The sequence below is a fragment of the Glycine soja genome, chromosome 10 (assembly GCF_004193775.1).
Source record: "Glycine soja cultivar W05 chromosome 10, ASM419377v2, whole genome shotgun sequence".
Classification (NCBI taxonomy): domain Eukaryota; kingdom Viridiplantae; phylum Streptophyta; class Magnoliopsida; order Fabales; family Fabaceae; genus Glycine; species Glycine soja.
Window position 1 is genome coordinate 16,212,087 of NC_041011.1, and position 13,417 is coordinate 16,225,503.

Genomic DNA, 13,417 nt, shown 5'->3' on the forward strand with positions numbered 1-13,417 from the left:
TATAATAATCAAAAAATACCTTTTAGTAAAGTAAAGCGAAAAATCAATCGAACGTTTTCTCTTTGGGATTTCTCATTCTTAATTGAATTGACTAATAATTAAAGTGAAACTAAGGCTAAAATCAAACCCGCCAAGTCAAGCTCGTCCACAAAAATAGGTTTTTTGAAAGTTTATCATTTCAGTTTCTTACTAAGTAAAAAAGATCACTTTTAAGGTCCAACGCCTTAAAATGATCACCCTTCAAGTAAAAAAAATCGCTTGATTCACGCATAAGAAAGAACTACGTAGGTCAAATTTCCTCTTCGATGAAGGGTACGTAGGATCAAGAGCCCCGCTTTTGTCAACCTCAAAAAATAAAAAGAACTAAAAGTTAAGATAACACAATTTCCACAATTCTGAAAAATAGGTTGTTGTCCTTTGAGACAAACGTGAGAGGTGGTAATACCTTCCTCAAGTGTAAATACAACTTCCGAACTTAGAGTTTTCATTTTGACCAGTTTCCTTCGGTTTTTCCGACGTTTTCCATAAATAAACGTTGGTGGCGACTCCGCGCATCTTTCCTCCTTTGGAAAGCGCACCCGAGAGCCTCGCCCGCGAAGGGCACGTTGCGACAACACTTTATCATTACAACCTTTATCATTCGATATGGAGAATAAGCAAGGCAACTTTATTCCTTAAGGAATTTCTACTCCAATTCTAGCAATCTGCAGCAGGTAGCCAACTAAGACATAGACCAAAAGCCTCTTTCATATCTATATTTTGTGTCCTTTTTTTTTTCCTCGTTGACAAAGCACCTAAAATTTTTAGAGTGAATTCCATATGCAAAAACTATAGATTTTGAAAATAGACGATATCATAAGGATACCTAGGAAGGCCATACAAAACAAGTATGGCTGTCACTTCACAACGACGGACCAGCCTAAAAGGCTCGGTTATGATATCTATGAGCTGGTATCCTGCTCCTATCCTTGGTCTCCTTAAAATCTGGAATTACAAAGAAACAAATAAAAGCCACTGCTTTATCAACATAGATATTTTATATGAGAATTAAAATCATCAATAAGACTGAAATTCACAAGAGATCCCTACAGTGGGAACAGTTTGCTCTTCGGACAAGCAAAGTCCTCTGGTTTCAGGGTAAGTGATGATGACCCTACATTCAAAAGCAATGCAAAATTAGAACAATGGAAGGGGTATGATGTAAAGAAGAGAAATAAAAGGCAAAACATAGAATGAAAGTTGAAAACATTAACATTTACATTCTTCTCTCCCTCCATAGCCTCGTTCAGTGCTTGTCTCTCAACCAAAAGCATCGGAACTTGCTGCTCTATCTTTATATGTAAACCCAGCTCAAGTTGTGTACTTTTATTTTGAATCTTCCCCTCGCCTCATATGTGACATGCAACCCAGCTCCTTCATCAAGGGTATAATGCTTCAGCAGATTTTCAATTACATGAGCAAAGTAACCACATGTATCCCATGTCTGCAATATAACTCCAACCTAGTTACCCATTGATCATTAAACCAAACTCTTGTGGGTAATTGATTCTTGTAGCTATGATAAAATGGCCATGGAGCAGTAGCATGAACCTTGTAAGTTCACATTAGAGATAACATTAATCAAAATGTTTATTTTGGGAAGAATAATGTAATATATATATATATATATAGAGAGAGAGAGAGAGAAAGAGAGATCAACAAAGAGTTCACATTAGACATAACTTTATTATCCATTAAAAAAAATTAATGATTTTATTTATAAACAACAAAAAATTTATTAAGGATTATGAATACTTACCTCAAGTGGATCAATACAGCCAAAATTTGGAATATTTAACCACAACAGAAGGATCGAAGTGAGTTTTCAATTGTCCCTTCACATGAAATAATCAATTTGCTCTGTTGATAATACATTTTGTTTTCCAAATAAATGTTTAGATGGAAGCATGAGTTTGACATACGTAGTCTAGAAAATCCGAGAAACCGTTATTTTTGAGAGGTTTCTTGTAACTTACTTCATTCAAAATGAAATCAAAGACTTTTATCTTGAAAAGTCCTTCCCCTTTATACTTTAAAAATAACCAAGCACCAAAATCCATTTTGTAGAACTTTAACACATTACATACACCATGTTCAAAATCACCATTGTACTCAAACTTTTAACATTAGTTTCATGAAACTGATATTAACATAAAACACGATGATAACTTTTTAAATAAAGCAGTATGTAGCATTCTTTGTTTGGGTTATATTTAGTTCCACATTTGATCAATCTAGTAGTTTCCTTAAGCTCTATTTGCGATCATATATAAAGACTAATGGGTCACTTGTTACCTCAGGCAGTTGATTCATTTGCAAAGGGGGATCAAATGAAAGCAGAAAAACTGTTAGAACAGGTAAGGTTTTGATAGAATTGTGCCTAGCAATAAGTTTGCTTTATACTATGATTAATGTAGACTTTTTTCATGATGACTTCTAAATATTTGTTTCATTGGTATATTTATTCTTGTGCACATTTCTGCATCTTGCATTCAGTTTTTTTTTTATACTAATATTGTTTAATAAAGGATGCTCCTTGGAGTTTCTTGGATTAGTTGCCATTATTCGATATTACGTTTTTTAAATGAGAAAAGTTATTATATTTTGTTTATGTTGAAGATCGTGAGTAGTGAGTTCCAACTGTCTTATTTGTCAATGATAATGGAAAGCCTTAACCAGACACGTGTTTAGTTATAACTCAAGTTTCCCTAATTTGATCATTCACTGGTTCATGATGATGCTGATGAAGAATCAAACAAAGTGATTCTCGAAACCAGGTTAATATCCTCTGCTCTTAAATTTGCATTGCTTCATTTTTTTTTTCTATTTTTCTATTAGGCTGGGTCCGGATTGAAAATTTGTTTGGTAAGTTTTTGTTTTCTTAAATGGTAAGTAATACAATATTTATTTTAGGCTAAATAGCCGCTTTTGTCCTTCAATGTATAATTCGTTAACAAATGCGTTCCTGAAAGATGAAAATACAAACTTTAGGTTTATGAAAGTGTAAAAAGTACGACAAATATATCTGGCCGTTAATAATGAATTGTATAGGAGAAAAGTTATGGAAAAAGGAATTAAAAAAAGAGTAAAATATAACTTAATATTTGAACTCTTGTATTTTGATTATCTATCTATTTATCCGTCTATCAAATTGTTAATTAGTTTTTTAATTACTACTTATTTTCCAAAATAAAATAAATTTCTTTAGTTTTATGATATAAAAAAAATTGAGTTACCATTTAAAAAAATGAAAGTCTTTTATTTCTTCAATTTTTTTAATCTTAAATTAATTATTAATTTTTATTACGTACTCTGTCACGGTATGTCACATGGAATGCAATGTCACTGTAGCCGATAAATCAACGAGAGATACAACTCTACGTCCCAAAGGTAAAGAATAAACCTCTGTATTAGTTTAAATATTATTGTATTTTTTATTTAAATTTATTTATATTTGTTAGTAACTGTTTTCATTTCATTCATATTATATATAATAAGTGTTGTCTCGAGTGGAAACACATAAGATTTATCTAAGAGATTTTTTCATATTTAAGGTATATAAATATATTTTATTGATTAAAGAAAAAGACTTATAATTTCACTTTATCTTTATCTAGTTTAAATTTTATGAGACTTTTTTATAAAAAAAATAGTTGATTAAATTCTTTTTTTAAAATAAATAAATAAATAAATTTGGTCTCGCGGCCAATTGTGTTTTTTCTACTCAAAACCCTCGATATATTAATTTCAATCTAAATATAAGGATACTTAAGTTGGAATTAGGATATGGAATAATTTTAAAGATTAAAAGTGAGAAATTTAGTAGAAATTTGATAAAATTATAAGATATAAGATAAAAAAAATTTTAACAGCAAAGATTAAGGTTTGACAAGAAAATCAAAATAATAAAAAAATATATATTAAAAGGCAATTTAAAAATATATTGCATAAATACTAAACGAATAGGAACAATAAATTACAAAAACACAATAATAATAATAATAATAATAATAATAATAATAATAATAATAATAATAATAATAATAATAATTAGTCACAATCTATTATTAACGTTCGTATATATTTATTGCACTTTTTATACTTTCGGTGACTAAATTTTGTATACACAATAATAATAATGATAATGACAATAACAACAATAATAATAATAATAATTAGTCACAATCTATTATTAACGTTCATATATATTTGTCGCACTTTTTATATTTTCGGTGACTAAATTTTATATTTTCATCTTTCAGGGACGCATTTGTTAACGGGGCAAGAAGACGAAAAGTCAAAAAAATATTATGACAAATATACCCCTATGCTGACATCCACATTGACAATCATTTCAGTGACAAATTTGTCCCTTTGTGTCACGTAGGCTATTTTATTAATCATGACGGATGAAAATTAATGGTCGAATATATTTGTCGCACTTTTTACACTTTCAGGACTAAATTTTATATTTTCATCTTTCAAGGACGTATTTTTCAACAAATTACACATTGATGGACAAAAGTGACTATTTATCCTTTCTTTTATTATATTTGTTGGCAGAAATACAGAAGCACAAGAAATGGTGCTTAATTTGGGTGACCATTTATCCTTTCTTTTATTATATTTGTTGGCAGAAATACAAAAGCACAAGAAATGGTGCTTAATTTGGGTGACCATGGTTCAAAAGAGGCTATATGTCTACTGAAGTGTCATCTTTCGTCTCTTTCGCATTCCATGTAAGTTATGGCATTGTACCACTGTTGAGTATTGATGTAAGCTCCATTGGAGCTTGTAGGCCTAGGATCTTCTTCATCAATGGATTCCTTTGCTTCTTGGGAGATAAATGGCAGCGAAATGGAGAAGGAAGAGAGAGAGGAGACACCACTTCAAGGAGAAGATGAGTCTAGAAGAAGCTCACCACCATAGGAGGCCATGGATAAGAGTTTGGAGGAAGAAGGAGATGAATGAAGGGAGAGGGAGAGAAGAGAACAAAATTTTATGTTCTAAAAGAGTTATGAAATCTGAAATTAATATTCAAATGATCAAAGTTAAAAAAAAATGCACACACATGACCTCTATTTATAACCTAAGTGTCACACAAAATTGGAGGGAAATTTGAATTTCAATTCAAATTTCACTTGAATTTGAAATTAAATTTGTGGAGCCAAACTTTGGAACCAAAATTTCACTAATTATGATTAGTGAATTTTAGTTATGGTTCAGCCCACTAATCCAAGATCAATTCCAAGATTCTCCACTAAGTGTGCTTAGGTGTCATGAGGCATGTAAAGCATGAAGGACATGCACAAAGTGTGACTATATGATATGGCAATGAGGTGTAGTAAGCAAATGCTCACCTCCCCCTCTAAAATTTAATTGGATTGGGCTTCTACCGATTCAATTAAATTTATTTCCAACCACACACATCAAATATTCACTTAGTTCATGTGAAATTACAAAACTACCCTTAATACAAAAACTAGTCTAGGTGTCCTAAAATACAAGGACTGAAAAATCCTATATTTCTAGGGTACCCTACTTATATTATGGAGCCCTAAATATAAGGTCCAAAATTAATGAAACCTTAATCCAATATGTACAAAGATAAGTGGGCTCATACTTAGCCCATGGGCCCGAAATCTACCCTAAAGCTCATGAGAACCCTACGGCCTTCTCTTGCATTTTTGGTCCAATCTTTTTGGAGTCTTCTATCCAATGTCCTTGGGGGATAGGATTGCATCAAGTACTACTATAATTTATCGATTCTTTTAAATTTTCCTCCATGTTCTCTATGGTAATTTCATTATTCCGTTGTCCTTATTAGCATTCAAGTACCTCAAGGTTATCGTTGATGCAAATGATAAAGATAACACTAAAGGGTCTCGCAGATGACTACAGGTATTAAAACTGTTAGAGCAGGAATCTATATCATGGGTTAAAGGAGAAACTGCTGATACATTAATATTGATCCGCTTAGCTAGCTAGCATAGAGCGTAAACGCTTAAGTTTTGTCAAAACATAGGATGCCTTTTGTGACTTGTACCAAGGTCTGATCAGTTAAGCAAATGATAGACATCTAATCTCCACAATCTGCAAGTAATTGATACAATTTTATTTAACTACTTTTTTAGTGGGAATCTCAAGGAGTGACTCACCTTCAGTATGCTCGAGTTAATCTTGTTGATTTGGCTGGATCTAAGAGGTAATTGATTCCTAAGAGTGTGTATTTCTGTTTTTATAATTTAAACGAACAAAGAAAGAAGTCTGAAGTATTTTACCTCATTTAACATTCATATAGATAATAGTATGTATCCATTTTGATGATAGGCAGAAGAATTCTGGTGCTGAAGGGGAACGCCTCAAGGTAAGGAGTTATTTTTTTTTTTTTAAAAAAAAAGAAACTCTTCCAAGGAACTAGAAAAAGGACATTATACACCTTTTCTTCATCAATAATTTGTCTTGAATCATGAACATGGCTGCTTCAAATTTTCAATTCCTCATATTTGGGTAGGTTGAAATCGGACGGTGAAGCTGATTGCAACCCCTCACATATTTCTATTCATTTGCATGCACAATATATTTATTATATATATACTTGGCAATTCTTTTGTATTGTGATAGTAATTATTTCAACAAGGTGTAATTGATACACCAACACATATACGGGCTTGCCCAATTTGTCTTTGTTTTGATAGTATGATGTAACTTTATTTATTATTTTTCTTTTTTCTATTCATCAAAGTGAAGTATTGTAATGACTCAAATTTATTATTTTTACCAGCACGACGTGCCCTTTTTTCTTATACCTTTTTATTATCTCAACTAATTTGCGGTAAGTCTAGTACATTAACACAATTTCGTGAATATATGTTCTCCTTGAAATGTAGAAAATCATTCATTTACACAAGTAGAAAACAATTGAAAATTGTGGCTGGTTTCCTATTATTCTAAATATACAACATACAAAACTTATTTAAGTGCATGATCTAATTCATATAGTAATGGGACTCAAAATCGAGGCATTTTTAATATTATATTTTAACCTGTCATTTTTAAATATTTAAAATATATATATATTTTTAAATACTATTTATATATCTTTGAAGTGTTTAGTTAAATAAAACTATTGACTCAAATATTAAAATTAATAAAAGTATTATTGTTAAATCAAATTAATGACCAATACTCATGTTGTATTAGTGTCAATAAGGTATTAGTCACTACTACAAAAGTATGATTCAACATCATTGAATCTAGGTCGATTATAAAAAACCGATGTAGTAAAACTTGTAGTGGCAATTTTGAAATCAATACTAAACTTTATAAAGTGTTAACGACGATCAAGTCCAAACCACCTTAGATATAAATGTTATGAAGGCGGTTTTTTCGTAAAACCGCCTTTGTTTGTAGGCCTATTACTACGTTTCTTCAAAAACCGCCTTTGTCTCATTTATAATTACTAATTTTTACTTTTTATTCTTTGGAATTCACGCACATGCCTTTCCATCTTTTGTCTCGCCATTCACCCTAGCTGTGACCTCCGCACATCTCACTCGCACCCTTCATCTTGCCATGATCTCCGCAGTCTGCCACAACCTCCGTTGTGACCTTCGATACTTGTCGCAAGCTCGTCGTGGACATTCCCTCTAAAGCCACCATCGCTGCTTCCACAAACCCCCTTCACACTCTCAGGTAAGGTGCCCTTCAGTCACACCCTTAGCACGCAACAGTTAAATCTAATCCAGGGAGAGCGAATCATAAACCCTCGTTCCATTTCCCCTTCGCGAAGGTTTGTGACTTTCTTCAAGCAAAGATCACAATTGCATTTGTGGGAATCGGCGAGAAAAATGCAGGGTTGGTTCTCAGGGCAGAGCAGCGAGGAGGAGGCGAAGCCGACATCGTCGTTGCTCGCCGATTGGAATTCCTAGCATCCGCCAAATCCTCTGAGGACTCCTCCACTTTCCCCTTCGATATTGAATCCGCCGTTAGGTCTTCCAACAACACCGTTTCCGACACTTTCAGCATGTAAGCAATCTCCACCTGCCATTTGCTTCATAGGAGAAAGATATCAAGAACATATATCGTTCTATTTTTCATGATTTTTTAGTTGCTATTATTTGTTATTTAGAGAAAATGACATAATGTTCGTTTGGTTCTGTCGAGTGAAACCCCAGATCCGTGCCTGAGAAGCTTCGGGTGGGAAATATTGGTCATATATTGGGGTTGTTTAGATAAACTTCTCTAGAAATACTTTTAAGGGAAATACATAATGACTCTAAATTGAGTAAACTCAATAGTTGATGTTATGTGTACATACATGACAAATCATGAATGTGTTGATGTATTGGTACAGTCATGGCTTGAGCAAGCTAGACCTTACCATCGACCATTGTTATTATTTTGCAAAAACAATTGGTGAGCTATAATGATCCATTTTTTATTTTTTCGTTGAGGCTAAACCCAAACTTTCTACTCAATAGTTAGTTGTCATACACCGATAATGGATGTATTACCATTTGTTTTTTGTTGTCAAGCCATGCTTTAAGAGAAAAACTTTGTTACTTACAGTTATATTAGTGAGACTGTGAGAGGCTTAGTATATAAGTTAGATGCTTAGAGCTATGATTGTAATTTATGATTATCTAGTATAGGCACTTTGGGACGGGGAAAACTGCTATTGGTAGTTATCCTTCCCATCGGATGGAGCTATTCTAAATTAGGTGATTTGAAATTTATCTAGTAGCTTCACTTTTTATTCCTTTAACTTGGTCTGTTTTAACATGAATTAGCGTATCAAAGCTTCAATTTACATACAAATTAAAATTACAAATCTTGAATGTAATTCTGGAGTTATTGGTTCACTTGTACTAGTAGGTACTTTTTTTATTTCTGTCTTATTCTTATGTCTTCTTGTCTTTAGAAATTTGATTTTCATTACTTGATTTCTAATGAAATAGGAATGGATATCATAAGTCAAAACAAGGACGAGATTTTTAGCATATTTGGTGAGAACTATCTTAAGGCATTATTGAGTTATCCTTGACATTTTAATTACTAATTTAACTTCTGATTATGGAATTTTGTTGTTATTTAATCTGAATATCACCCATTTTTCAGTTGCTATCAATTTTTAATTTCAAGTTAACAATTCAGGGTATTTGACAACTCCTTGAGTGGACAATACTATTGCATATGTTATCTTCAAATTTGACTCATCGGTTTCATTAACAGGGGGCTTCTGTGATGCATTCTAATGCAAACCTTGGAGTTCATGGACAAGGTCTGCTTAATTTATTGGGGCCAGGAGATTGGATTGAAGCACAACATTTGGTTTTATCCCTATTTTATAGTATTTGTAACGACCCGCCTCGTCGCTACGGTATCCACACTCTAATATTCGATAATTTCAATTTTTTTGTATAAAAAGAACTCCCTTAATTTTTGCTTATGAAAATAGACGTGATTTTGTTACAACATAAATTCATCCAACAACACGCCATTACTTAAGTGAATATGCATAATTACATAGAAACAATAATTCGGTACATGTCATACACATAAGGAAAATTAAATATGTTCATATATATAATTAAAATTCCAGTTTTACATCTTCAACTCAACAAAATAAAACTTAAAGACCAACTACGGAGGAGTTGATTACAAAACACAACTCTCTCCCAAAATAACGCCAACGTCATCACGTCGGCTCGGCGACTCCTCACCAGAATCTTACTCCCTACACCCTGCCACTGTCATTCTGCTCCCATGAACAAGGTTCGTGATCATCACAGGTATCAATCACACGATACAAAATTGCAAGAGTGAGTTTATTATAAAAGAACCAATACCAATTCTGAATAACCACAATTAGCAAGGAACATAGGCAAACATGATAAGCATACGCAACAATCTTTATTCAACACTCATATCCAACAAATATTCATCATTCACATCCAACAATTACTCATCATCCATCCATGGACCCAATCAAGACTGCACAGAATGACGCATGCAACTGACTCAACACTCAGATGCAATGTGGTATGTACCAACAACAACCAAATATCATGAAATAGCCTAAGCGTGTCCACACGACACTCTCACTTAGGGAACTGTGCTAAGTTTGTCGAGACCACCCGGTTGTGCACATAACAGCCCCCCTCCCATAGGTGATCAGCCTGGGAGCCCAAAGGTGTTCCCTACCAGGTGACAAGCCCCCTAGTACAAAGTACACTTGGCCACAGTTACTCTATTTCCTGTGTCGTATGAGTTATGATCACGACCAAAAGTAAGTGCCAAAGACCATGGACCAATTAAAGCGCCTAAGCATCTCCTCAGAAATGCTTAGATTCTCTAACCACGCTAGTTACCCACGTCTGGGCCATCCGACAAGGTCAGTGCACTCTACCCCCCATGACATACACTCTATACGACGTATGATCGTGGCCAAAAGCTAGTGCCAAAGACCCTGGAAGGTCAGTGCACAGTGCCCCCCACGAACATACATAACATGCACATGCCAATGCATTTCCAACATCAATCAACATTCCATTTCCATGTCATTCACAACATAAATATCATCTCATCTTAATGACGTTATCAACAACAACAACAACCTCATTTCATATTCACATATTCATCAATAATAACAATTCATGTTGACATGGTCTTTATTAACAACTTTATCTCAAATCAATATCATCATAATTATCATTATCATCACATATCAATTAAAATCCTCAATAGCAACATCAACAACAATTCAAACAAACACAACAATATCATTTCCACACGCACGGTCTTCAAACAACACATTTCAAACAACCAAAACAATATCATTCATCACAATACATACATATATATATATATATATATATATATATATATATATATATATCGCATCCCATTAGTTAAAACGTAATTTTATTTGAAGAAAAATCAGCATGCAGCAGGGACAGGTAGATATCCTTATAGCTAGGTTCCCTGACCCTAACTATGGTGTTAAAATGGTAAATTTTATAATAAACTCCCCTTACCTATCGTGAGCTACCCCGCGGATTCCTCGTTGCGTCACTTGAAGATTCCTTTCTGTCCTTGCTCGTCGATTCCACACAAGCCTCTCGAAAGAAAATGAAAGGTCAGATTAAGGTTTCGTTCTCTACCGAACCGCAAGCCAAGTTGGAAGATTCCGCTTTAGTTGAAGGGTTCCTCTCGGTGTGGGTTTTCAATGGAGAACAGTGATGGTTTGTGGTGGCTAATGGTGGTTGTGGGTGATGGAGAAAGTGCTTGGAACTTTAGAAATGGCTTTGGAAGAAAGAAAGAAGAAGAAATGACGTTTTTCCTAAGCTACACGAAAGCAAAGGCTGAAGTGCTTAAATAAGAAATGCTCTCGGGAATGGAAGTTTCGAGCACACTCCAGATATCTTCTCAAAGATCCCAACGGTCAAATCATGGACAAGTGTCTTGTGAAGTTGCAGACCGAATTTCGAGAAGATCCAACGGTTAACAAAGGCTGGGCCGCGTTTTTACCGAGACAGCTTCATGTAGCTTTCTCTAGAAGCTTCATTAAGAGGCTTCCTCCAGAAGCTTCCTCGTGGCTTCTTTGAGAAGCTTTCTCAAGAGGCTTCTTTAAGAAGCTAGATCCTTATCTATCCACATCCCTCTTTTAACTAAATTAACCTCCTTAAAAATAATTACGGATGAAAATAATGCAACAAATAATCAAACATCAAACATAATTACTAATAATATATAGATATATATATATATATATATATATATATATATATATATATATATATATATATATCAGGGTGTTACAGTATTCATGTGAGACATTGTTTTATTTTCACCACCAATCTACTATGTAATTTTGTATAGTCTTGTAAACACTTGATTTCCCCCATCTGATTTGTCTAGATTAATGAATTAGGAGATCTCATTTGTTTTTCATTAGATTAACTTTTTTTCCCTACCAATCTTTTCATATTAATGGTTAACTGTAGGAGTGGGTATACGGACCTAGGTCCACGGGCTGGCCCGTTAAGCCTGTAGATAACATGCCTCTTTTTCAAAAGTCCAATTATCGTATTGAGTTTTTGAGTCCGGCCTGTTAAACCCGCAGACCTAGCAGGCTTTATCCACGGACTCACGGACTACCCGTTTAACCCGCTTTAGTCCCATGTGCAAATATTGTTAATTTGTTATTTTAAGATTTTGATCTTTAATTTAGGTTGTTATTGTTATTTTTTTATGTTTAAAATGTTGATATATTTTAGTGTGATAGATTTTAGCTTAAAAAATGAAGTCAAATTTTTTGCTTTTAATTTTATTCATTTTTCGCTTTTTAAAAAATATTTTTTTCAAATTAATTGTGGACTAATCTGTTTATCCGTGGGTTTTTTTGGATTGAATATGGACCCTAAAATAAAGTCCATTTATTTCGTGGATCAGGCTTATTCGACCAGACTGAAATGTGAGCTTCATGGGTCAGACCAGTATGTATACCCACCCCTAATGAATTGTAGGGCATTTTTTTCCCACCAATCTTTTCATTTGTTTTTCTTATTAATTTTTAACATGTTTCTTCTTTTTTTAATGGTTAACTGTAGGGCATTTCTAGTGGTGTGCTATTTTGTTCAGTTTTTAAAATAGAAAACAATCTAGTACAATATTGAATATTCTAATACTACTCAATCGTTATTTGTTAGTACCTTTTGGTTATTTTTAGTATAATGAAATGATACAAAGAAGTTTTCCTTCTGGTCAAAACATAATTCACTTGAACAATGAAATTTTGATATAGTATAACTCTTCTATTAACATTTATCAGACAAATCTAACCTTGAGTTGAACATCAAAGAGATGATATGGAGACAATCCTATTATGTGCTGATCTAAAGCCAATGAGAACTCCTAAAATTTAACCATTTTGCTCCAACCAAATATCCAAAAGCAATGCATATAAAGCTTAACTACAAATTTTCATCGTTGTTATACCTTCCAAAATTTCTATAGCCAATCCAAAGAAACTGGTTTTTTTTGTGTCTATGCTCAAAAATGATGGAAACAGAAACATAAAGTGTCTGAGGAAAATATCATAATGACTACTGAACATGGACAGTAGCTCTCTTTACATCTTGTCAAGATCTTGGGCTTTAGGTGCAATGGATTGTTCTTGTCCATTGTGCCATTCTTTTGGTGGCTTAGCTGCACCCTTCTAATGTTCTTGGTTGTCTCAGTACTTTGGGTCTGTTTCTTGTTAATTCCATCTTTTTAAATGAAAACATTGTGGTAACTTTGTTGTTTTTGACATTAGCAATTGGTGATATGTGCTTGTGTTTTGGTTGAGCATTATATGGTCTTACCTCTACAA

The 13,417-nt window shown here is 33.4% G+C and overlaps 1 pseudogene; it reads left to right on the forward strand.

Moving 5' to 3' along the window:
* Positions 1-2,318: 2,318 nt before the first annotated feature.
* Positions 2,319-13,417, forward strand: part of LOC114371468 — a 33,237-nt pseudogene continuing 22,138 nt past the window's right edge.